Below are 24264 nucleotides of genomic sequence, written 5' to 3'. Positions count from 1 at the left end.
AGTATTACTTGATTACTTGATATCTCTTAGGTATTTGACATTTTCTCTTAAAATTGAATTTTCTCTTGGCTTTAATTATATTCCCTTTCCCCCTTCCAGTTGGAAGCTCCTTTTCAATGTTCTTCATGGTATTCCCATTTTTCTTTGTGGGCTTCCTCCACAATAATTTAGATACTGGTATTATCCCTGAGGAGAAGGCAATGGCAGCCCACTCCAGTACTCTTGCCTGGCAAATCCCATGGACCGAGGAGCCTGGTAGGCTGCAGTCCATTGGGTCGCTAAGAGTCGGACACGACTGAGCGACTTCACTTTCACTTTTCACTTTCATGCATTGGAGAAGGAAATGGAAACCCACTCCAGTGTTCTTGCCTGGAGAATCCCAGGGATGGGGGAGCCTGGTGGGCTGTCATCTATGGGGTTGCACAGAGTCGGACACGACTGAAGCAACTTAGCAGCATTATCCCTGATGCTGTTTTTACTGTATAAATTTCTTCTGAATGATTTATTCCAAATTATGGCCTACATTTCCAGTTAATTCTGATGACTTCAAGTCTGTATCTCAGAACTCTTGTGTTCCAAACTTATGTTGCAACTTGCTGAAGGACTATTTCCACCTGAATGTCTCACATGCATATAATATTCAGCATGCACAAAACCAAACACGTTTTATTTCCCTGAAATTTTCCTCCTTGTCTTATGGTGTGCTAACATGAGTGTAGTTTCCTAAGTCAGATATCTAAGTCAACCTACATTTCTCCCTTTTCCTTGCTGCTAACATTCATTCACTAATTCACAAAATCATGCTGTTTCTGTCTTGTTAATAACATTAGCATCTGTTTCCTTCAACTTCATTTGGACTTTACCACATAAACTCAGGTATTCATCATTTCTTGACTGGTTAACAATACTTTCCTAATTGATTTCTTTCCAAATCACACCAGTCCACTGAAATAATGCCATTCACAGTTTCCTACTATTTTCAGGATCAAGTTTAAACTCTTTAACTAAATACATGAAGTTCTTTATGACTTCTTTCCACTCCACTAGCTTTATCACTTTTGTATCTGTGCACTATTCTCCAGCCATATCAAAATATGTTTAATTTCTCCAAATAAATCACATTTGTGCAATATGAATAACACCAGAGTAATCTGAATGCACTAGAGTAGGACTTATCAAACTTGTTTCTGTAAAGGGCCAGATAGCAAATAATTCATGTTTTGCTAGTCAGAGAGTTACTGTTGCAACAACTTTGCCAATGTAGTGTATAAAAACAGCCATAAATAATTTCTAAACTTAATGAATGGGCATGACTGTGTGCTAATAAAAGTTTGTTTACAAAAATAAGGGCTTGTCATATTTGGTTCTTCTTGGGTCATAGTTTGCTGACTCTTGAACTAGAGTACCATGGTATATAAAGAAATCCTGTCTTCAATCCTTTTATAGAGCCAAAAACTAATTTTGATTTTTGTGCCAATTGGGATTTTCAAATGTTAGGTTTACTTTAAACAAGGTACACCTGTACTTAAGACACATTAACCTCAGAGAGATCTAGGACAAAAAAGTAATTAATTTCCATCCACAAACTATATTCCTGGACATAAAACAAACTCAAGCTTTCCTAAGTATTTCATAAGTCTATGCTTTCACTTGGAAAATAAACCATCTTCTAAGAATTATTTGCTTCATTGGATTTGACATAGTAACTTATCCTTGTGGTTCATTTTACTTTTTCCTGACGTTAAAGTTTCTTGTAAATCACTTTTTTTCCCTAGATGTTTGTGTCTCCCGAGTGGCGGAAAATTCAGAATCTGATAAATATTGGGCATGGCAGGGAAAGACTGATATCACCAAATGCTTCTATGATCAATTATGTCATTGGACAAGCAGACCAAGTGTCCTTACTCTGAAGGAAAAAGTGAAGTTAGAAATACTTGGAATATCTTCATTCCCAGGTAAAGTTTTAAAAATATGATTTTTAAGTTTAATCTAGGGACTGATGATTAAGGAAGGCTATGATAATTTCCTCCTTAGTAAAAGAGAGGAAACAAGGGGCAAAGCAAGGGTTTAACCCAATATATAAGCAGAGTGGGTAGCTATCTTCTGTGGTCTAGTGTTTGTGAGCCTCCCCAACATCTCCGTTATCACACTCTCAAGTTATCAAGCATTAGTAGACATTAATTTTCTTCTTTTAAGTGTTATCCTTTACAGAGAAATAGTTGTTAAGTTTTAGTATGGTGATTATGCTAGGTAACATTCCATTTGAATTAAGATAATGCTCTTTAAGAATAAATCAAGTAGGAATAAATTGCTATCAAAAAGAGTAACACATCATGAGGGGATCATTACCTACTATGACCACAGTGTTGAGATTATCATCTTTGACGCTGTGGATTAGGGCAAGGGAGGATAATGCAGTCACAAAGGGAAGGAGCCTGGAGCCTTGACAACAAAGATCTACTACAGCAACCGTGGATTACTTACATGTAGATGAACATTCAAGGGGGAAAATAAACAAGCCACTTCAATCTTGGTTAAGACAATGAGTACTTGTTTTGTTGTTGTGTTATAGCAGCCCAATTTCCTATATCACAACTAATTTTAATTATTTATCATCATCACCACCATTAATAATATTGTCATTTACCAACACACAGAGGATCCAGTTTGTTTCAGTCTACCAAAATTGCTTACAGAAAAGTTAGGAACTTGGTTATTAGATACTTTTAAGACTTTATTAGATAGATAAAAATTCTGGCAATCACATGTATATATCCAGGAAATGTAGAGAGTTGTGTATGAAATGAGCCAAGACTCTTCTTTCTGAATCTCAGTTTCCTCATGTATAAGAGACAGAGTTGAAACACACAATTTCTAAGGCTTCTTCCATTTATAAAGCTTATGATTCTAACAGTCTATAGACTGTACTTCATTTTTCCTTATTAGTGATTTGGTAACTTCAGTCAAGGAAAGAAAGTGAGCTTTTGAACATGATGAGGGGAAAGCTACATTTAACCCTGAATTATGGCTTCAAGAAGTTGACTGCTAATTTTTTTTTAATGCTGTGGTGATAATATCTAACATGTGCACTCTCAAAAATGATCCATTATATTCAGAGAAATCTATTTCTATTTTAACATAAGGGAATATTGATTCAAAGTGGTGCTAAAGATGACTATCCTCTCTCTCCAATTCCTATACATTCTTCTCCTTTTTCCTCTTTTATAGGTAAAATCTGAAGTGCAGTTAGGCTCAATAGTTCCCAAATTCATGGTATTGTGATCACTGCCTTGTCCTCTTCTTCTTCTCTACTATTCATAGTTTTCCCCTTTCATGTCAAATATCTTTCTTGCCAATGCAAAGTATATACAATGGAAGAAGAGAAAATGCTCTCTGGCTTTAACAGGGGGAGGTAGAATTGCTACTCATGAAATTTCTTTAAGTTCTTAATCTGTGATTAATCTATCATCACTACACTTAAAAAGAATAGAGCATTGACTCTCATTCCAGCATGTCTATCAAACCTAAAATTCTTTAAACTGAGAGTTGTTATAAAATGTTGTAATGTAGCTGTGCAAAAATATTGCTAGCCCCAAAAGAGTAAGTTTCAACAGATATGAAGCCATTAGGAAGACATACTTAAATGAGAATACACTTGTGATTCCCACTGAAAGAATATATTTGTAAGTCAGGATAAAATAGATTATGTCTCAAAAGGAAACAATAATCCAAATATCATTTACTTAAAATAGTAAAACTTTATTTTTATTTAGGTTTCACATACAATATAGGTCGATGGGGTAGAGGCTTTGTCCAAGGTAATCATTAAAAACCCAGGCTGAAGGAGGATCTATCTTTAAAAAGGGCTTCAACAATCACCAAAGAAAGATAATTGAGAAGCTGAAGCTAAGCACTGTCAATTAAATGCTTCCACCAAGAAATGACATGTGTCACTTCTGCTCACATTTCAATGACCAAAGTAAGTCATGTTGGCCACACCTAATTTCAGCTGGGCAGGAAAGTGCATTCCTACCATATAGCTAGAAGGACTGAAATATTTCTCACAGTCTTACTGCCTGCCACAGAGTGTAAGACTGTATATCATGTGACCAAAATTTCAGATTTAGTTAACTGCTAGATATGTGAGTTTTTAACTCAATGGACTTCATAATCTTCCACACTGGTTTGTTGTCAGGATCAAAGAAGTAATGTAAAATGAAAAGTATAAACCATTAATCAAATGTAATTTTTTTAATGAAGTCTTTGAAATAAATGCAGGAGTACAAGGCTAAGATTTGACCATTTTCATGAGTTCCATTCTAGATGTTTAGCTTTTCTTCACTTTACTTCCTAAGTACTTTCAGATTCTTAAAAGCCTATTGAGGCCAGAGGAATTCAGAACATAAACTTAGAAATAAGGGAACAAATGAGTCTCCTCACTTGCCCTTAAGTTTGACTTGAGGCAAATGTTTTTTTGTTTAACAACTTGTTAAGTTGTAAGTTCAGGGTGACCTTCAGTTTTTCAAAAATTCTGTTTGGAGAAATAAATGCTGAAAACTGGAATATAAGTTGCTAAGATTGATTTTTCAACTCTTGGGTCTTACCTTGGGTGGACTTGAGCTTGAAAAATGGAGACAGTATAGTTAAGACCTTGAAGGAGGTTTAGTTTAGTTACAAAGTAAACAATGCATGGAGAGTTAATGATTTCTACCAAAACACTGTACCTTTTAAATATGCCTCATCTTGAGATGGATGAAATGAGATCCCAGAAACCTCTCTGGGCTTGATAGAAAGAGCACTGGTGGGAAAAGTCACAAGTTTTTCCCGGTTCCCTCTGTGTGCACACAGAATGGATCAGGGACATACTGGCCCTTGCTAGGATGGAGGCTAAACAACTCATCTCCCAGGTATGTTTCTAATGACCCTCTTCTAGGACAAATTTCCCAGGAAAATCTCTGTTTCAAACCCCTGAGATAGTTCTGGGAACTTCTGAAACTTCTCTGGGGCCCCCTTTGCTTGGGAGAAAACACAGGCAAAAGAGTTGAGTAAGCAAAGAATGGACATGAACTTGAGCAAACTCCAGGAGATAGAGGAGGACAGGGAAGCCTGGCATACTGCAGTTCATGGGGTCAAAAAGAGTTGGACATGACGGAGACTGAACAACAGCAACAAAGCAAACTGTCACAAAGGTTGCAGCAAAGATAAGTCAAAGTATAAAGATGGTAATTTCTTGCACATGAGAATCTGATTTCTGTATCAACGAATGGTTTTAATTCTGATAAAAATAGCATATGTCTAGATTGTTGAGGGGTTAGGGAAAGGAAGGGCTCAGATTAAGGGATGTGGCACATTCATCAGGAGGGAGGTCTCCATAGTCTCCTGGCCCTCCTGGTCTGGCCTTTCCTTGTGGTCTCCCGCCTCTGGGAAGAATTAAGGATATTACTTCCACTCAGGTTGTCACTAGGTGACCAGGTAAGGGAAAGAGGAGCATTAAGTGACCCCCAACTCTCTTCTTCCCTTCAACCTGTGAAAAAGTGAAGATGACTGGGTATATACTCCAGTGTTGCCCAATACCGCTCCATCTCACTCATCAGTCAGAAGCTGTGTGACAGAGGCCTGGCTAGAGACATAAACAGCTTTCTTTTTGCCCCCTGGTGTCAGTGATGCTGGCATTTTGGTCCATGTTCTGGAAGGAGCTCAGTTCAGTTCAGTTCAGTTCAGTCACTCAGTCGTGTCTGACTCTTTGCGACCCCATGAATCGCAGCACGCCAGGCCTCCCTGTCCATCACCAACTCCCAGAGTTTACCCAAACCCATGTCCATCGAGTTGGTGATGTCATCCAGCCATCTCATCTTCTGTCGTCCCCTTCTCCTCCTGCCCCCAATCCCTCCCAGCATCAGGGTCTTTTCCAATGAGTCAACTCTTTGCATGAGGTGGCCAAAATATTGGAGTTTCAGCTTCAGCATCAGTCCCTCCAATGAACACCCAGGACTGATCTCCTTTAGGATGGACTGGTTGGATCTCTTTGCAGTCCAAGGGACTCTCAAGAGTCTTCTCCAACACCACAGTTCAAAAGCATCAATTCTTTGGTGCTCAGCTTTCTTCACAGTCTAACTCTGATATCCATACGTGACCACTGGAAAAACCATAGCCTTGACTAGACGGACCTTTGTTGGCAGAGTAATATCTCTCCTTTTCAATATGCTACCTAGGTTGGTCATAACTTTCCTTCCAAGGAGTAAGTGTCTTTTAATTTCATGGCTGCAATCACCATCTGCAGTGATTTTCGAGCCCAGAAAAATAAAGTCTGACACTGTTTCCACTGTTTTGCCGTCTATCTGCCATGAAGTGATGGGACTAGATGCCATGATCTTAGTTTTCTGAATGTTGAGCTTTAAGCCAACTTTTTCACTCTCCTCTTTCACTTTCATCAAGAGGCTCTTTAGTTCCTCTTCACTTTCTGCCATAAGGGTGGTGTCATCTGCATATCTGAGTTTATTGATATTTCTCCCAGCAATCTTGATTCCAGCATGTGCTTCTTCCAGCCTAGCATTTCTCATGATGTACTCTGCATATGAAGGAGCTCAGGTCTACCCGTATCAGTGGATGCTTCTCACCGGTTTCAGGTAAAACTTTCACCTAGTAAATAGTGTGTTAGCACTGGAGCCTGGATAAGCTCCTTGGGGACTGGGAACCATTAGATGAAATATTCTTCCTTCTCCCTGCCCTTCGCTGAGTCATTCTCCATTAGAACAATGGCGCTGGGCTTGTCATCTGCAGGTTCATAGGTGACATAGCTGCCTTTGTTCTTCTACAGGTAAAAGAAGATCAAAATCACAACTGAGAGCAGAGTGAGGAAGACCACGGTGATAACAACTGCAATGAGGGCTGTGCTGGCTTCAGTTATCAGGGACAGGGCCTCAGTGGCCTGTATAATTGTGGTAGCCAACAGTTCTTGTTCTGGAGGAGGCATGGTTGGGAGGCTAGTCATTGTGGCAGCAGGACGGGCACCAGCAGGGAGGTGCTAATCTTTATTTTTTAAAATTTTAATTGGAGGCTAATTACTTTACAATATTGTGGTGGTTTTTGCCATGCATTCACATGAATCAGCCATGGATGTACACGTGTTCCCCATCCTGAACCCCCCTCTCACCTCCCTCCATATCCCATCTCTCAGGGTCATCCCAGTGCACTAGCCCTGCATCAAACCTGGACTGGCAATCTATTTCACAAATGATAATATACATGTTTCAATGCTATTCTCTCAAATCATCCCACCCTCACCTTCTCCCACAGATCCGGAAGTCTGTTCTTTACATCTGTGTCTCTTTTGCTGTCTTGTATATAGGGGCATCATTACCATCTTTCTAAATTCCATATATACGCATTAATATACTCTGTTGGTGTTTTTCTTTCTGACTTACTTCACTTTGTATAATAGGCTCCAGTTTCATCCACCTCATTAGAACTGATCCAAATGCATTCTCTTTAATAGCTGAGTAATATTCCATTGTGTATATGTACCACAGCTTTCTTATCCATTCATCTGCTGATAGACATCTAGGTTGCTTCCATGTCCTGGCTATTGTAAATGGTGCTGCGATGAACATTTGGGTACATGTGTCTCTTTCATTTCTGGTTTCCTCAGTGTGTATGCCCAGCAGTGGCACTGCTGGGTTGTATGGCAGTTCTATTTCCAGTTTTGTAAGGAATCTCCACACTGTTCTCCATAGTGGCTGTACTAGTTTGCATTCCCACCAACAGCGTAAGAGAGTTCCATTTTCTCCACACCCTCTCCAGCATTTATTGTTTGTAGACTTTTGGATAGCAGCCATTTTGACCAGTGTGAGATGGTACTCATTGTGGTTTGATTTGCATTTCTGTGATAATGAGTGATGTTGAGCATCTTTTCATATGTCTGTTAGCCATCTGTATGTCTTTGGATAAATGTCTGTTCAGTTCTTTGGCCCATTTTTTGATTGGGTCATTTATTTTTCTGGAATTGAGCTGCAGGAGCTGCTTGTATATTTTTGAGATTAATTCTTTGTCAGGTGCTTCATTTGCTATTATTTTCTCCCATTCTGAAGGCTGCCTTTTCATCTTGCTTATAGTTTCCTTTGTTGTGCAAAAGCTTTTAAGTTTAATTAGGTCCCATTTGTTTATTTTTTCTTTTATTTCCATTACCCTGGGAGGTGGGTCATAGATGATCCTGCTATGATTTATGTCAGAGAGTGTTTTGCCTATGTTTTCCTCTAGGAGTTTAATAGTTTCTGATCTTACATTTAGATCTTTAATCAATTTTGAGTTTATTTTTGTGTATGGTGTTATAAAGTGTTCTAGTTTCATTCTTTTACATGTGGTTGACCAGTTTTCCCAGCACCACTTGTTAAAGAGATTGTCTTTTCTCCATTGTATATTCTTGCCTCCTTTGTCAAAGATAAGGTGTCCATAGGTGTGTGGATTTATCTCTGGTCTTTCTTTGTTCCATTGACCTATATTTCTGTCTTTGTGCCAGTATCATACTGTCTTGATGACTGTAGCTTTGTAGTATAGTCTGAAGTCAGGCAGGTTGATTCCTCCAGTTTCATTCTTCTTTATCAACATTGCATTGGCTATTTGAGGTTTTTGGTATATCCATACAAATTGTGAAACTATTTGTTCTCATTCTCTGAAAAATACCATTGGTAGTTCGATAGGAATTGCATTGAATCTATAGATTGCTTTGGGTAGTATACTCATTCTCTCTATGTTGATTTTTCCGATCCATTAACATGGTATATTTCTCCATCAAAGACATCTTTGATTTCTTTCATCAGTGTTTTATAGTTTTCTAGATATAGGTATTTTGTTTCTTTAGGTAGCTTTATTCCTAAGTATTTTATTCTTTTCATTACAATGGTGAATGGAATTGTTTCCTTAATTTCTCTTTCTGTTTTCTCATTATTAGTGTATAGGAATGCAAGGGATTTCTGTGTGTTAATTTAATATTCTTCAACTTTACTCTATTTATTAATTAGCTCTAGTAATTTTCGGGTGGAGTCTTTAGGGTTTTCTATGTAGAGGATCATGTCATCTGCAAAGAGTGAGAGTTTTACTTCTTCTTTTCCAATCTGGATTCCTTTTATTTCTTTTTCTTCTCTGATTGCTGTGGCTAAAACTTCCAAAACTATGTTGAATATTAGTGGTGAGTGGGCATCCTTGTCCTGTTTCTGACTTTAAGGGAAATGCTTTCAGTTTTTCACCATTGATGATAATGTTTGCTGTGGGTTTATCATATATGGCTTTTATTATGTTGAGGTATGTTCCTTCTATTACTGCTTTCTGAGGGTTTTTTTTATCATAAATGCATGTTGAATTTTTCAAAGGCTTTCTCTGCATCTATTGAGATAATCATATGGTTTTTTATCTTTCAATTTGTTAATGTGGTGTATCACATTGATTGATTTGTGAATATTGAAGAATCCTTGCATCCCTGTGATAAAGCCCACTTGGTCATGATGTATGATCTTTTTAATATGTTGTTGGATTCTGTTTGCTAGAATTTTGTTAAGGATTTTTGTATCTATGTTTATCAGTGATATTGGCCTGTAGTTTTCTTTTTTTGTGGCATCTTTGTCTGGTTTTGGTATTAGGGTGATGGTGACCTCATAGAATGAGTTTGGCAGTTTACCTTCCTCTGCAATTTTCTGGAAAAGTTTGAGTAGGATAGGTGTTAGCTCTTCTCTAAATTTTTGAAAGAAATAGTTGTGAAGCCATCTGGTCCTGGGCTTTTGTTTGTTGGAAGACTTCTGATTACAATTTCGGTTTCTGTGCTTGTGATGGGTCTGTTAAGATTTTCTATTTCTTCCTGGTTCAGTTTTGGAAAGTTGTACTTTTCTAAGAATTTTTCCATTTCTTCCAAGTTGTCCAATTTATTGGCATATAGTTGCTTATAGTAGTCTTTTACGATCCTTTGTATTTCTGTGTTGTCTGTTGTGATTTCTCCATTTCCATTTCTAATTTTGTTGATTTGATTCTTCTCCCTTTGTTTCTTGATGAGTCTGGCTAATGGTTTGTCTAGTTTATTTATCTTCTCAAAGAACCAGCTTTTAGCTTTGTTGATTTTTGCTATGGTCTCCTTTCTTTCTTTTGCATTTATTTCTGCCCTAATTTTTATGATTTCTTTCCTTCTACTAACCCTGGGGTTCTTATTTTCTTCCTTTTCTAGTTGCTTTAGGTGTAGAGTTCAGTTATTTATTTGATTTTTCTCCTGTTTCTTGAGGTAAGCTTGTATTGCTTATGAACCTTCCCCTTAGCACTGCTTTTACTGAATCCCATAGATTTTAAGTTGTTGTGTTTTCATTTTCATTTGTTTCTATGCATATGTTGATTTTTTCTATGATTTGTTGGTTATTCAGAAGTGTGTTGTTTAGCCTCCATATGGTTATATTTTTAATAGTTTTTTTTTTCCTGTAGTTAACATCTAATCTTACCGCATTTTGATCAGAAAAGATGCTTGAGATTATTTCACTTTTTTTGAATTTACTAAGGCTAGATTTATGGCCCAGGATGTGATCTATCCTGGCGAAGGTTCCGTGTGCACTTGAGAAAAAGGTGAAATTCATTGGTTTGGGGTGTAATGTCCTATAGATATCAATTAGGTCTAACTGGTCCATTGTATCATTTAAAGTTTGTGTTTCCTTGCTAATTTTCTGTTTAGTTGATCTATCCATAGGTGTGAGTGGGGTATTAAAGTCACCCACTATTATTGTGTTACTGTTAATTTCTCCTTTCATACTTGTTAGCATTTGCCTTACATATTGTGGTGCTCCTATGTTGGGTGCATATATATTTATAATTGTTATATCTTCTTCTTGGATTGATCCTTTGATCATTATGTCATGTCCTTCTTGTCTCTTTTCACAGCCTTTATTTCAAAGTCTATTTTATCTGATATGAGTATTGCTACTCCTGCTTTCTTTTGGTCTCCATTTGCGTGAAATATCTTTTTCCAGCCCTTCACTTTCAGCCTGTATGTGTCCCTAGGTTGAGGTGGGTCTCTTGTAGACAACATATATAAGGGTCTTGTTTTTTTATCCATTCAGCCAGTCTTTGTCTTTTGGTTGGGCCATTCAATCCATTTACATTTAAGGTAATTATTGATAAGTATGATCCCGTTGCCATTTACTTTGTTGTTTTAGGTTCGAGTTTATAAACCTTTTCTGTGTTTCCTGACTAGAGAAGATCCTTTAGCATTTGTTGAAGAGCTGGTTTGGTGGTGCTGAATTCTCTCAGCTTTTGCTTGTCTGTAAAGCTTTTGATTTCTCCTTCATATGTTAATGAGATCCTTTCTGGGTACAGTAATCTGGGTTGTAGATTTTCCTCTTTCATCACTTTAAGTATGTCTTGCCATTCCCTTCTGGCCTGAAGAGTTTCTATTGAAAGATCAGCTGTTATCCTTATGGGAATCCCCTTGTGTTTTATTTGTTGTTTTTTCCTTGCTGCTTTTAACATTTGTTCTTTGTGTGTGATCTTTGTTAATTTGATTAATATGTGTCTTGGGGTGTTTTTCCTTGGGTTTATCCTGTTTGGGACTCTCTAGGTTTCTTGGACTTGGGTGGCTATTTCCTTCCCCATTTTAGGGCAGTTTTCAAAAATTATCTCCTCAAGTATTTTCTCATGGCCTTTCTTTTTGTCTTCTTCTTCTTCTTGGGCTCCTATGATTAGAATCTTGGGGCATTTAACATTGTCCCAGAGGTTTCTGAGGTTGTCCTCATTTCTTTTAATTATTTTTTCTTTTTTCCTCTCTGTTTCATTTATTTCCACCATTCTATCTTCCACCTCACTTATCCTATCTTATGCCTCAGTTATTCTACTGTTGGTTCCCTCCAGAGTGCTTTTCATCTCAGTTATTGCATTATTCATTATTGATTGACTCTTTTTTATTTCTTCTAGGTCCTTGTTAAACTTTTCTTGTATCTTCTCAATCCTTGTTTCCAGACTGTTTATCTGAAACTCCATTTTGTTTTTAAGATTTTGGATTATTTTTACTATTCTGAATTCTTTCAGGTAGACTTGCTATCTTCTCCTCTTTTGTTTGGTTTGGTGGGCTTTTATCATGTTCCTTTACCTGCTGAATATTTCTCTGCCTTTTCATCTTGTTTAGATTGCTGTGTTTGGGGTGGCCTTTCTGTATGCTGGATGTTTGTGGCTCCTCTTTATTGTGGAGGTTCCTCCCTGTGGATGGTGTTGGATGAGTAGCTTGTCAAGGTTTCCTTGTTAGGGAAGCTTGCATCCATGTTCTTGTGGGTGGAGCTGGATTTCTTCTCTCTGGAGTGCAATGAAGTGTCCAGTAGTGAGTTTTGAGGTATCTATGTGTTTGGTATGACTTTTGGCCGCCTGTATTTTAATGCTCAGGCTTATGTTCCTGCATTGTTGGAATATTAGCTTGGTGTGTCTTGCTCTGAAACTTGTTGGCTCTTGGATGGAGCTTGGTTTCTGTGTAGGTATGGAGGCTTTTGGATGAGCTTTTATCGATTAACGTTCCCTGGAGTCAGGAGTTTTCTGGTGTCCTCAAGTTTTAGATTTTAGCCTCCTGGCTCTAGCTTTCAGTATTATTCTTACAGTAGCCTCAAGACTTCTACATCTATACAGCACCGATGATAAAACATCTAGGTTAATGGTGAAAAGATTCTCCACAGTGAGGGACACCCAAAGAGGTTCACAGAGTTACATTGAGAAGACAAGAGGGAGGAGGGAGATAGAGGTGACCAGGAGGAGAAGAGGGGGAATCAAAAGGGGCATGAGAAATCTAGCCCGTAATCAATTCCCTATTTGCTCTCCACAGCCTGGAACATCCAGAGAGGTTCACAGAGTTAAATAGAGAAGAGAAGGGGGAGGGAGGAGATAGAGGTGACCTGGGGGAGAAAAAGGATAGTCAAAAGGGGAGAGAGCAATCATTCCAGTAATCACACTCCAAAGTAAAAATGGGTACTGAAGATTGGATTCTTAAAGGTACAAAATTGATAACAAATACCAAAAAGCAAAGATTAAAAATCTAGAGTAGAGGTTAAACTCTCCAAAATACAATATAAAAAAAAAACAAAGGCACAAATATTATAAAAAAATATATATATGAAATTTGTTTTTAAAATAGGGTCTTTTTTTGCAAGGTAATAGGAGGTTTTAAAAATGAAAATTAAAGGAGTAATAAAGAACTTAGAAATAAAAAAAATTAAATTAAAAAATGATAATAGTAAAGTATATCTAGGAATTTCTCTGGAGCTGTTGAGGGCAGTGTGGGGTCAGTTCAGTTTCAGATAGTTCCTTGTTCCAGTTTATACTTCTTCTCAAGGTCTATAAGGCCCCTTCCAATGTAGTCACTGCTAACTACAGGGTTTTAATCTGTTGCACCTGTCACTTCCAAATCGGTTCCCTCTTCTTTATTTTGGATTCCTCTGTTTGCAAGTCTCTTCAGGGTCTAATTTCCACCCTGACACAAGGGGGTGAAGGAGGTCATTTATTTAGGTTCAGTTGTGCTGTGGGGAGGGAGGAAGACTGCAAACAAATATCACTGGCATGTGTGGGGAGTGCTTGCATCGTCAGGCCACACTGGGCTTGCCCCCACTCACGGCGTGTGTGCTTTCCCTGTCTACACTGCTCAGGCTCCAAGTTGCTCTGCAGGAGAACTGTCTAAAGTGGGCCCTGGGTTGCATGCACGTCCCAGGTCTACTCTGCTCAGGTTCAGGTTCTTGGGTACTCCACAAAGGCACAGACTCGGTTGGGCCTGCATTTTGTGCCTTTCCCAGGTCCGAGCAGCTCCAGTGACCAGCTTGGTGAGTGCACTCTCCCCAGGTGGGCAGTGTGTCTTATCACCTCCTGGTCCCAGCCCCTGGGTTTCCTGGGTGCTCTGCGAGAGTGACATCTCAGGTGTGCTGTGTGTCTCCTCTGGGGAGCTGATCTCTGACTGTTACCCTCCTGGTGGGTGTCAACCATCCAGGATCCCAGGAAGGCTCTGTTAGCAACTGGGAGCCCGCTCACTGTTTGGTACAGGGTGCCATGTATGGAGCCGAGATTGCCCCTCGCCTTTCAGCTCTGGCTGTCGCCCGCCTGCCTCTCTGCCTCCGGTGGGGGGAGGGGCCAGTGTGCAGCCGGGTTAGCTCCCTCAGATTGTCCTCAGGGCATTCAGGCTCTGTCCTTACCCTAAGCATGTATGTAGCCCGCACGTCCCTGTTCAGTCCCCGCTCGCTGCTGGTGGACATGAGCATCTGAGCTTCTTCTCCACTGGGAGTTGCAATTAGGTGCATAATCTGTGGGTCACCCCCTCCTTATGTTACCCTCTGAGATTCCAAAACTCCCCACAGACCTACTGGTGAGAGGGTTTCCTGGTGTTTGGAAACTTCTCCTCCCTCACGACTCCCTCCCCAGGATGGGTCTCTGTCCCTAACTCTTTTGTCTCTCTTTTTATCTTTTATATTTTATCCTACCTCCTTTTGAAGAGAATGGGCTGCCTTTCTGGGTGCCTGGTGTCCTCTGCCAGCATTCAGAAGTTGTTTTGTGGAATTTGTTCAGCGTTCAAGTGATCTTTCAATGCATTTGTGGGGGAGAAAATGGTCTCCCCATCCTATTCCTTTGCCATCTTAGGACCGCCCCCAGGAGGTGCAAATCTTACCAGCAGACGGGTGGTGGCAGTGGGGATGGGCTGGCACTGCCGCATCCCTCTCAACTCGACAAGGGTGGCACCGCAGGCACTTTGGGGACCCGCAGGGGACTCAGAACTGAGAAAGCACCCAGGGATGTGCAGAGTTAGCTGCTGAAGCCCCAAATGCAATTTTTAATTATCCATAACTTACTGATGAATTATTGTATCTAAAAATAGGGGCATGAATGCTCCTTCTGTAGACAGAGTGTAAAATCTCAATTTGTGGGAATTTGGAATGGCAATCAAATAACAGCAACCATTCAGCAATAAATTACTATTTATAAAAATTATATATACAATTACTTACTTGAAATGGTTTGGGATTTAACTCAAATGTTTCTACAAATACATATCAGTCACTTACTATTCCAGGACAGTTTTACCTGAGTTTAATGACACCCCTCCCTTTTTCTGTCACCTGAAGCCAGTGGTATTTTGAGCTACCTAAAAAGGTGTCATAAGATTTTAATAAGAATGCTCAAAGGGATTTTAACTATACTCAGATTTTCCTTTTTTAAAGCAACAGCTTTAGTGAGATGCAACTCATATATGTGTTTCTCTTTTTAATTACTCTATGCTATGTGGCCCATTGAGGAGAGGCAGTGAATGTCACAAAATCAAAATTAGAGGCATAGGGGATACTGCTTAAAAAAAAGAAGGCAAAAACAATGTTGTGACTGCTTTGTTTATGGTTATTATTTTAATTTTTGTCTTTCTTTCTTTCTCTGTGTTTCTGTCTCTCTTACACACACACACAGAGTTTTGACAGTTTTATTATCTTCCCTTATTCTCCTATTCAAATTATGTTGATATGCCCTGGGGCCTGGTATCAGAGGGTACCTTTGTAAAATCTAACAAACAAGTGAAAGTACTAAAGAGAAGTGACTCCATGAGGGTGACTTTCTGATTTTTTTTCTTTTTTAGGATTTTATCTTCCTTTTAAGAAAACTCCCCACAAATCCCTGGATAAATGCCGTAGGCTATAGATATTTAGCAAAAGTTCCCTGGGGAAAATGTATGAAATTTCTAATGCGTCAATAATGTTACATTTTGCAAAGTCTGTAAAACTTTCCAGGCTGAGAAAATCCAAGACAAATTGACAAATGAGATTTTATATATCGGTCTTCCAGATTCACCCACAAATAATGGTATGGTAGAAGATACCAAATAATTCATAATGACATAATCCTTTGCAATCAAATTAATGATTCAAATGTAAATGAACTCTTAAGAAGAAGGGGAAAAATATAACCCATTACTCAGAGATCTATACCTTTGCTAAAATTCTACTTTATTTAGCTGGAAGTCCTCTGGTCCTTTTGTATTCTTGGCACAATTCTCCATTGGGTGTCTAACTCATCTCTAATCCTTAAAATAAATTATTCTGATTTTCAGCTAGAACTGTGGTTTACATATGTGCAGTGTTTGTGTATGAATGGTCCCTGCATGTGTGTCAGAGTTGGGAGAACGCTCATGCCTTTCATAGTCCATGGACTTCAGATCTAAGCTACTTTCCCCATAAATCTACAGCTTTAGCCTTAAGGGCGTGTTCTGCTCTGGTTTCACACTTAGTGAAGTGTTTGATTCATCACTTTGCATCTCTCTATCTGTACCACTCTCCTCCATACCCTCCTTTGTCTTGGATAGCTCATTTTATGTTTTAAGTTCTGGGTCATGGGTACATTTTCTCCCCCTAACAGGAGCTGGCCTTAAAGATTCCATTTTAAAAATACTTTCAAAATTGAAGTCAGCACTTTTCTCCCTCTCTCATCTCTATCTTCATTTCTAGAGTTATCAAATTAGACAATATCAAATATTTGCTGCACCCTTTCCCTCAATGCATATATACAGCTAGATCAATGGGAAGATAGTTCCTCCAGAAATGCCTGGGGCAAAATAGAAGGACATTTGCAGAAGAGAGGCTGGGAGAGATCATTTAATCCAGGCCCCTGCCTTCAGGCTGCTGCCAAATTATTTAGGTCTCAGGATTATTGCAGCTCCCCTTGAAAATCTACATAGTCTCCATCCAGGTGTTCCATTCTAGTCTGTTTCACTAGAATACCCAAAAACCATCTTCCTTATATCCCACTGAACCACTTTTTTTTTAAATTTTTTAAGTTTACAATATTGTATTGGTTTTGCCATATATCAAAATGAATCTACCAAAGGTATACATGTCCCACTTCCTTGTTTATTCTTCTATATAGGTAGAAATCAAAGGTTTAAAAATCCCCTCTAAAAAATATTTCTTATACACACAGACACTATTTTGGTCACCCTTCAAGGCACAACTTCTTAAGCTATGTGGGTTTTCAGATGTCCTTAATGTGTTGTGTTCTAGGTTTCTCAAACCTCTTCGAAAACTTATCAAGAGGTTCTCTGAGGTAAGAAGAGAAAGGCAGTCAATACTGAAAAAAGGAAAAGTTAATAAAGAAGGACAGCATACAGCTTAGGAAGGCATATACTTTTCCAACACTACCATTCCACAGTTCGTCAGAATTTAAAACCTAGAAATCAACCCCTTCTCCTTCTTTTCCTTCATGCCACATATAGTTACCAAGTCTTGCCATTTCTATGCCTATCTCCAAAACCAAGCCCTTGATCCCTCTTTCACCATCCCTTGCTAACTCACTCCACCCTACCCCCAACACATAAACAAGCCCTGTATACTACTCAAGGTCTACCCTTCAGCAGTTTGAATGAGCATCATTGTAACAGCTCTTAACCAGTCTATTTTCAGTTTGCCATCTAATTCATCTTCTAGACAATACCACAAAATTATATTTCTAAAATGTCAATTTGAACATTATTTCTTCTGCTCTAAATCATTGGATGGTCACTATTACCTAAGAATGAAGTCTATTTTTTAAAATCTAATCATAGGAGGCTCTATACGAATTTAGTCTAGCTTACCTGTTTGGCTTCAAAAACTAAGATTTCTCCATTCATACCATATACCCCTCCATTGTACTGGGTAATTGTTTTTCCTTAAACAGGCTACCTACTTTTATACCTTTGTGCCTTTTTACTTGTTGTTCTTCTCTGTCTAGAATATTATTTTTGTCATGCCCCTGATTTAACATGCTTAAACATGATCATCTCTGTGGAACAGTCTCCAATCTCCCAGACATAGTTTTTCATATGTCTCTTTTTAACTCTTAACTCATAATTTTTCAACAATTTCTTTATATCTATAACTGTTACTATATTGAGAGGGACTCTATCTTATTCACTTTGTATTTTTTTTTATTTCAATGCCTAGTACAGTGTCTACTGTAGACTTAGTTCTCTGAAGACTTTTTAGGATGGGTGAATGGATGAAAATATTTGAGGATGAAAAGAGGGAGCTGTGATAGACAGATGGTCAAACTGGAGGACATCCCATAGTGGTTATCTATACCTTTGTTTGGAAGGCTGGCTTATGTCAGTTTGAGAAATAGGGAACTTGAGTTTTTGAAGTTGGGTCCCCTGGATGAGTAGCTAGGTAGTCAAAGGCAGAAACTCAAAGGTATTTAAAAGCTGTGGCTAAGAATCACAATAAGAGAGATGGCTATATGCAGGCACCCATTTCTGGGGCCCTTCTTCCTGTCCCACTACTTCCAAGCGACGTGCCCTCTGGAGCTTCATACTAGACTTAGATGCCAGACTCTTCCTAGGCTGCTGACATTAAGAATATACATGTTCCAGTTGTTGGAGTTGGCAGTGGTTTTATTTCTCTGAGGAAACTTCTATAAACAAAGTACTTTGTTTTGTTTTCCTCCCATCTAGCTTCCATCCATACCGGATTCCCCCATCCCCCACCATTCCCACATGATGCACTACAAGCCAAGTTAGGATGGCAGCTCTCATTCTGAAGCCCTTCACCAGCCAAATTACTCTCCATAGATTGCTTAATTTCTGGAACATGTTCCATAATCACATTTTTCTCCTGACTACACTTCATCGTCTCCTTTTCCTTATCTCTTTGCTCCATTTCCTTTCCTTTGCTGACAGCAGGTGGCCAGTGGTGTCTTGGAAAGAGAACCTGGCAGCAATTCAACCCAAAGCAACAGAAACTGTGATTCAGTTAGCTATTATTTGCCAAGTATAGACTCTGATGGGAGATCGAGATTTTTCTTACTGACTGCATAGGTGGCCAGGACTGAGGGTAGAGGTGTAATGTGGGAAAGTGGTACAGAGACAAGCAATAACCAGATTTGCAACCATTGTCAGTCCATCAAAAGCCAACTTGATTTTTCCATACTGTTTATAAAATGAGATTAAAATTCCTGGAAAATATCGCCTCAGAATATTCATGGTTAAACTGGCACTGCATCCATTTTACAGATGGTCACTGGTGAAAGGAGATGTTACTGAAGTCCCTCATAGTAAAATTGAAAAATACACACCAGAATAGAATTCTTTGGTGTCTTCACCCTCAGGTCCTATGTACTTGCTGAAATCTCCTTGAAATCAACTTCATTCAAAATTTATTTATATTAAATTTTCAATTCTAGTTCCATCTTCAACAAAAATTAAGTTATAAGCCCATTGTCTGGCTCTGTAGAGGCAGAGGTGAATTTCAATGGCTTCTCAGTTACCTGGGTATATTCTCAAATGAACTACATTTTCATTTTAAAATACCAATTTTCTCAACACCTAATGAATTCACAAACATCTAGTTCTCAAGAATGTGTAATGAACCCTAGAAAGTTTTTAGGAAGCAATAGCCACTGGCATAGCATTTTACAGCTGAAAAAAAAAAATGGAGGCTTAAAAGAGTTACTTGAAGAATACAAATGATAGAACCTAGTTTCCCACACCGGGCCTCCTTCAGCTTCCCTTTCTGGGGAGCCACCTAAGTCTCCATTAAAGATAGAACAGGTAAGTCTCCTTGCTGTTTTATTTGTTTGTCTAATATTCAGCAAAAATCAAAGCTTTTGACTGTGTGTGGGCAAAGAAAGGGAGGGAAAAGAAAGGCAAGGTGAGGCAGAGCAGGCATGGGGTCAGAAGTAGTCTTGCTGCTTGTCCAGAATAATGAATGGGTGAGTCAGCCCCATGCCACAAGTGATCTGACCACATCCTGGCTTCTCCATACCACACAAAGACTATGACACAAGACAGGCAGTGCTCCACTTGGCTTTCTTCGCTAACACTTCACATCAGCCTATTATTCTGACATTCCCACAGTGTTACTACTGTACTATTAGAAAGGGAAAATTGGCAGGCAATGCATATCTAAAGTTATTTCATTAAAGCTGACAGCTTTAAAATGTGCTTCTGAAGGGGACAAGGATAGATTTCAAACAACTGCGTGCTAGTCCTCAAATAAGCAATGGGTCTTAGATTTTTCTTCATGGCTTTACCAAGTTTACACACCACGTTTTTCTGGAGCACCTGATTCAAAGACAGTAACCAGTTATAGAAAATGATGCACTGCCCAACGGTTATTTGACATCTAAACACTAGGTCTAGGTGATAAACTAGACATGTCAATTTTTAAAATCCCCAAATCATAGAAACTCTCAAGAATCCACCTAACTTGGTATGAGAGAAGAGGTTGAAGATAAAGATGTCATTACAATTTCCTTAAGCCACTGTCAACTCTGGCCTTCCAAACCTATTAAGTCATTATTTTGCTGTCTCTTTTTCACTTTGTCATTCATTATGTATTTTACTCTATTTCTTTGACTTAATTTTCTCTCAGGAGACAGCATGGTATATTAGAAACAACATGGACTTTGGTAACAGACTAACCCAAATTTTAGAATCTTGTTCCTTTGTGGCTGTGAGACCTTGGGCAATTTGCTTACCCACTCTGTACTGCTATTTTTTCATCAGAAAAACAGGTATGCTTATAACTACCTCATGGGTTTGTTGGAATGATTAAATAATACTAAGAGTGAAATAGAAAGCTCTTGAATACTAGTAACTTTATTTCCCCTTTTCTTTCCCTGCTTTCTCTATCAGGTATCACGCTTACTATGCTTCGTATTGCATAGTCTTGTTACTACCTCATAGGATTAATGGGCCAGTGTGCACATCGCTCAGCCTTTACACAGAATCCAAAATGCCAAGTATGACAGTGATTCCAAGCATGGGATTTGGTGTCAGATTGCTTCAGTTCAAACCCTAGCTCTGTTACTAGCTGTGTTTCCTTGGGCAAATTATTTAACTTCTTCCAGGCTCAATTTCTCTATTTGTAAAACAAGAATAATACTCCTACCCCATAGGATTTCAGTGAATATGTAATGGGTTAACTCATATTTCAGGCCATAATAGATGTTCAATAAATGCTCATTGTTAAAAAAAAAAGTCAACTGCTATCTTTTAAGAGAGGCTTTCCTTGACAATGTATTAAAAATTGTAGCCATTACTCTTATTCCCTTTTATCTCACCCTGTTTCATTTTTATTCTCAACAATTATAAACCTCTGACTAGATATATATTTATCTGTATATTTGCTCCTGTTTATCTTGTTCCCTATCTACCATTAGAACATTACGTCCAGGAAAACAAGCTCTTTCTTTTCCTTAATCCCCAACACCTAGAAGAGTACTTGGAACTTAGTTGGTACTAAATAAACATCCACTCACTGGATGAATGTATTCCACTTAAGGCATTCCAATAAGAGGAGAAGCTCAGCTCTTTCAGGATAAGGAGGTCATAACCTGAGTGTCGGAGAAGGCAATGGCACCCCACTCCAGTACTTTTGCCTGGAAAATCCCATGGACGGAGGAGCCTGGTAGGCTGCAGTCCATGGGGTCGCGAAGAGTCAGACATGACTGAGCGACTTCATTTTCACTTTTCACATTCATGCATTGGAGAAGGAAATGGCAACCCACTCCAGTGTTCTTGCCTGGAGAATCCCAGGGACGGGGGAGCCTGGTGGGCTGCCGTCTATGGGGTTGCACAGAGTCGGACATGACTGAAGTGACTTAGCAACCTGAGTGTGGGAGCCTTGCTATTCTATTGATCCTCCTCCTAGGAAGACCATCCTGAAAGCCAAGCTAAATCTGCTGGGTGACTGGAACACTTGATTACTTAAGTGAAGACATAAACTCCTGCTTACATGGCAGCCTGGCTATGAGGCCTGTAATTAAGTTCGCTAAGACATCTTGTATTTTATATGACTTTTCAAAAAATATTCTGCTTCCTTTAAATTTTCTTCCCAGGTCATAAAAATTGGGGGGGGGGGTTACCTTAATAGAGTAATCCTGGATCTCAAATCCTGCCTTTTCCTTTTTAGTAGTATAGTACCAAAGCATATATGACAGGTCAGTGAGAGTCAGAGCAAGTCTACACAGTGGGAGTGAATAGCAAGGGAGGTTCAAGCCAAGTGGTTCCAGCCAAATGCCTCCAGCCACCTGCATTGCCCAAGTCTACTTGTAAATCACAGGAACATTGAAATGCTAATCTTCACTGTCAGCTTGGTTTCTACTTTAACCATGAGATCTTCTGTTGATGTTATACCTGGCTAGGTGTTGTCTATTTGGTATTCATGACTCTTTTCCCTCTTCTGATGTGAATTTCTGCATTGTCCCCAAAGCTCGCCTTCTGCTTATTTCCACATAACACTATTCTTTTTAAGAAATAAATTGTAGCAAATGTCAGGAGAGAAAAGGGGATTAGGCATTAGCTCAGGGAGATGCCTAAGCCATTGTGCAGTGGCAAAGTGAAGCAGAGGCACTCTACCAAATTGTGAGAGGAAATAGCTTTGAGCCTTAGCATTACTCATATATGCTTTAGATGCATGACCTTCAAGTGGCAGTAATGAATATCACTTTTCCTGTTGATAAATATTGATTACTCTGTGCTAGTGGGAATCTGAAGTCCATTTGGATTTGATAACTACCAGCTGTGACTTATTAAGAGGCTACATGCCCCTCAGCATGTTTGGCTGCTTGGATAACTCCTGTTTTTACCCACCTACAAATTTTAGATTAGGGCTTTCAAAGCAAATATGGATCAAAGAAGATTTCTGCCAGCACTTCTTCACTTTACACCTGACTCCAAAGGTAGAGCTGAATTTTAATGGTTTGTGAAGGTGAGTCGTGTACACTGCTATTTACTTGTCCACATCTTTATTAACTGTCAGCAACTATATCTCAGGGAGCATATGCTATAAGGGTGTCACATCTGAGTACTGTAATACCCCATTCTAAGGGTCCATGCTATGGGTCATTTTAGAAGTAAAACATTCTTCTGCTGACATTCTTCTGGAGAATAATATCTCTTTGTAGGTTTAAGACACCTAGTTTGGGTTGATGGCTTCTTGTACTCAAGTAAATTATGATGAACTAAATTCCATAATGTCAGAGATCAGCTGTGAAAATAAAAAGCACCCTACTTAGCATAAGTCTGAAAATAAATAAAACTTTGGGGCCCCAAGATTGTGTACACTAATGAAAACTGGGCCGTTTGCCTCTAGACTCTATTTTTCATTTCTATTTCTATTTCTCTTGTTTGATTTCATGGAGGATAAGTTTATTGTAGGGTCTTTGCTCTACTTTCTTTTGGTGGTGGTGGTTGTTTTATGATCACAACAGAATATGATAAGAGAAGGCAAAAGAAAGAATGGGAAAATGCCCATAAACAAGAGAGAGGGACAAAATAGCATCTTTTTTTTTTTTTTTTTTTTTACAGGACATCAAAAAACATTTGGAAAAGTGAAGGTGTTTCTCTTTATAGAGTAGGATGGAGAATACAATGTCAGAGATTTGATTTTCAGTCAGTGTTCCTCATCCAATGTCTGATCCTCATAAAGTACTATGAACCCAGGAAGGTTTATCTTCATACTGACAGTGTGATTGTCTTTCACCTTTTTTCTGCCCTCTGGAATTCATACTCCATCTTCCCTCTCTGAGCTTGACTTGGTCCTGATCTTTTCCTGTCAAAACCTGCTCATCTCCTTCATTTTCACTCAGCTGTAGATGACTGATAACAGTGTGGTATGTTCCCTCTTCTAGGAAGATCACTGTGTAAAGATTAAAGAACTAAAGTGAAAAGAGACTTCTCTAGGATAAAGTCCAGGTATCCATCCAAAAGTTGGGGAAAGTCAGATGCATGTGTGGACCACATGTAGATATCAGTATCCTCCTTATTACTTTGAAATCCTACCAAGGAGTATACTTCAAATTGCCCTTGCTCAGAAAAAGTCTTCATTCAGACTTCCGAGGAGATTTCTTTCTTTAAACATGTGGTAGAGATCGAAATTTATGTCCACTGCTGGAGTTCAGGCAAGTTAAGGGCTAAAGGAAGACAGAAGGTTTTGTACATTTTTTTTTTTTTTGCCTAGGTTACTGAGGAAATAAAGGGAAATGGAGAGGCCATATGCTGTCTGGTGTCCCACTTGGTCTGAAGGATTGCTACCTGAGACCCATGGAAAACAAGAGTTAAGACTGAATCCAAATGAATTATTTTTACAATAGTAACAGGGAAAGATAATGTAATAAGCAATATTGCTTCAGTGCCCAAGTGAAAAAATGCTATAGATTGGGGGCAGAGTAACACTTTTCCCCTCTTATCCAGAGTGGCATTAACACAGTGAGATCTGAAAAGACCGTAAGTGTTATCTTGGTTCTTCACAAGATTTGCTACTTTGA

At 38.9% G+C, this 24264-nt stretch overlaps 1 protein-coding gene and 1 pseudogene across 1 annotated transcript in view; both read right to left on the bottom strand.

Moving 5' to 3' along the window:
• Positions 1-24264, bottom strand: part of IL1RAPL2 (interleukin 1 receptor accessory protein like 2) — a 1184233-nt gene that overhangs the window by 168577 nt on the left and 991392 nt on the right. The gene's annotated exons all lie outside the window — the stretch shown is intronic.
• Positions 6514-7104, bottom strand: LOC102395083 (annotated as a pseudogene).

Source organism: Bubalus bubalis, chromosome X (genome assembly GCF_019923935.1).
Source record: "Bubalus bubalis isolate 160015118507 breed Murrah chromosome X, NDDB_SH_1, whole genome shotgun sequence".
Lineage (NCBI taxonomy): Eukaryota > Metazoa > Chordata > Mammalia > Artiodactyla > Bovidae > Bubalus > Bubalus bubalis.
This window is presented reverse-complemented; position numbering and strand designations above follow the sequence as displayed.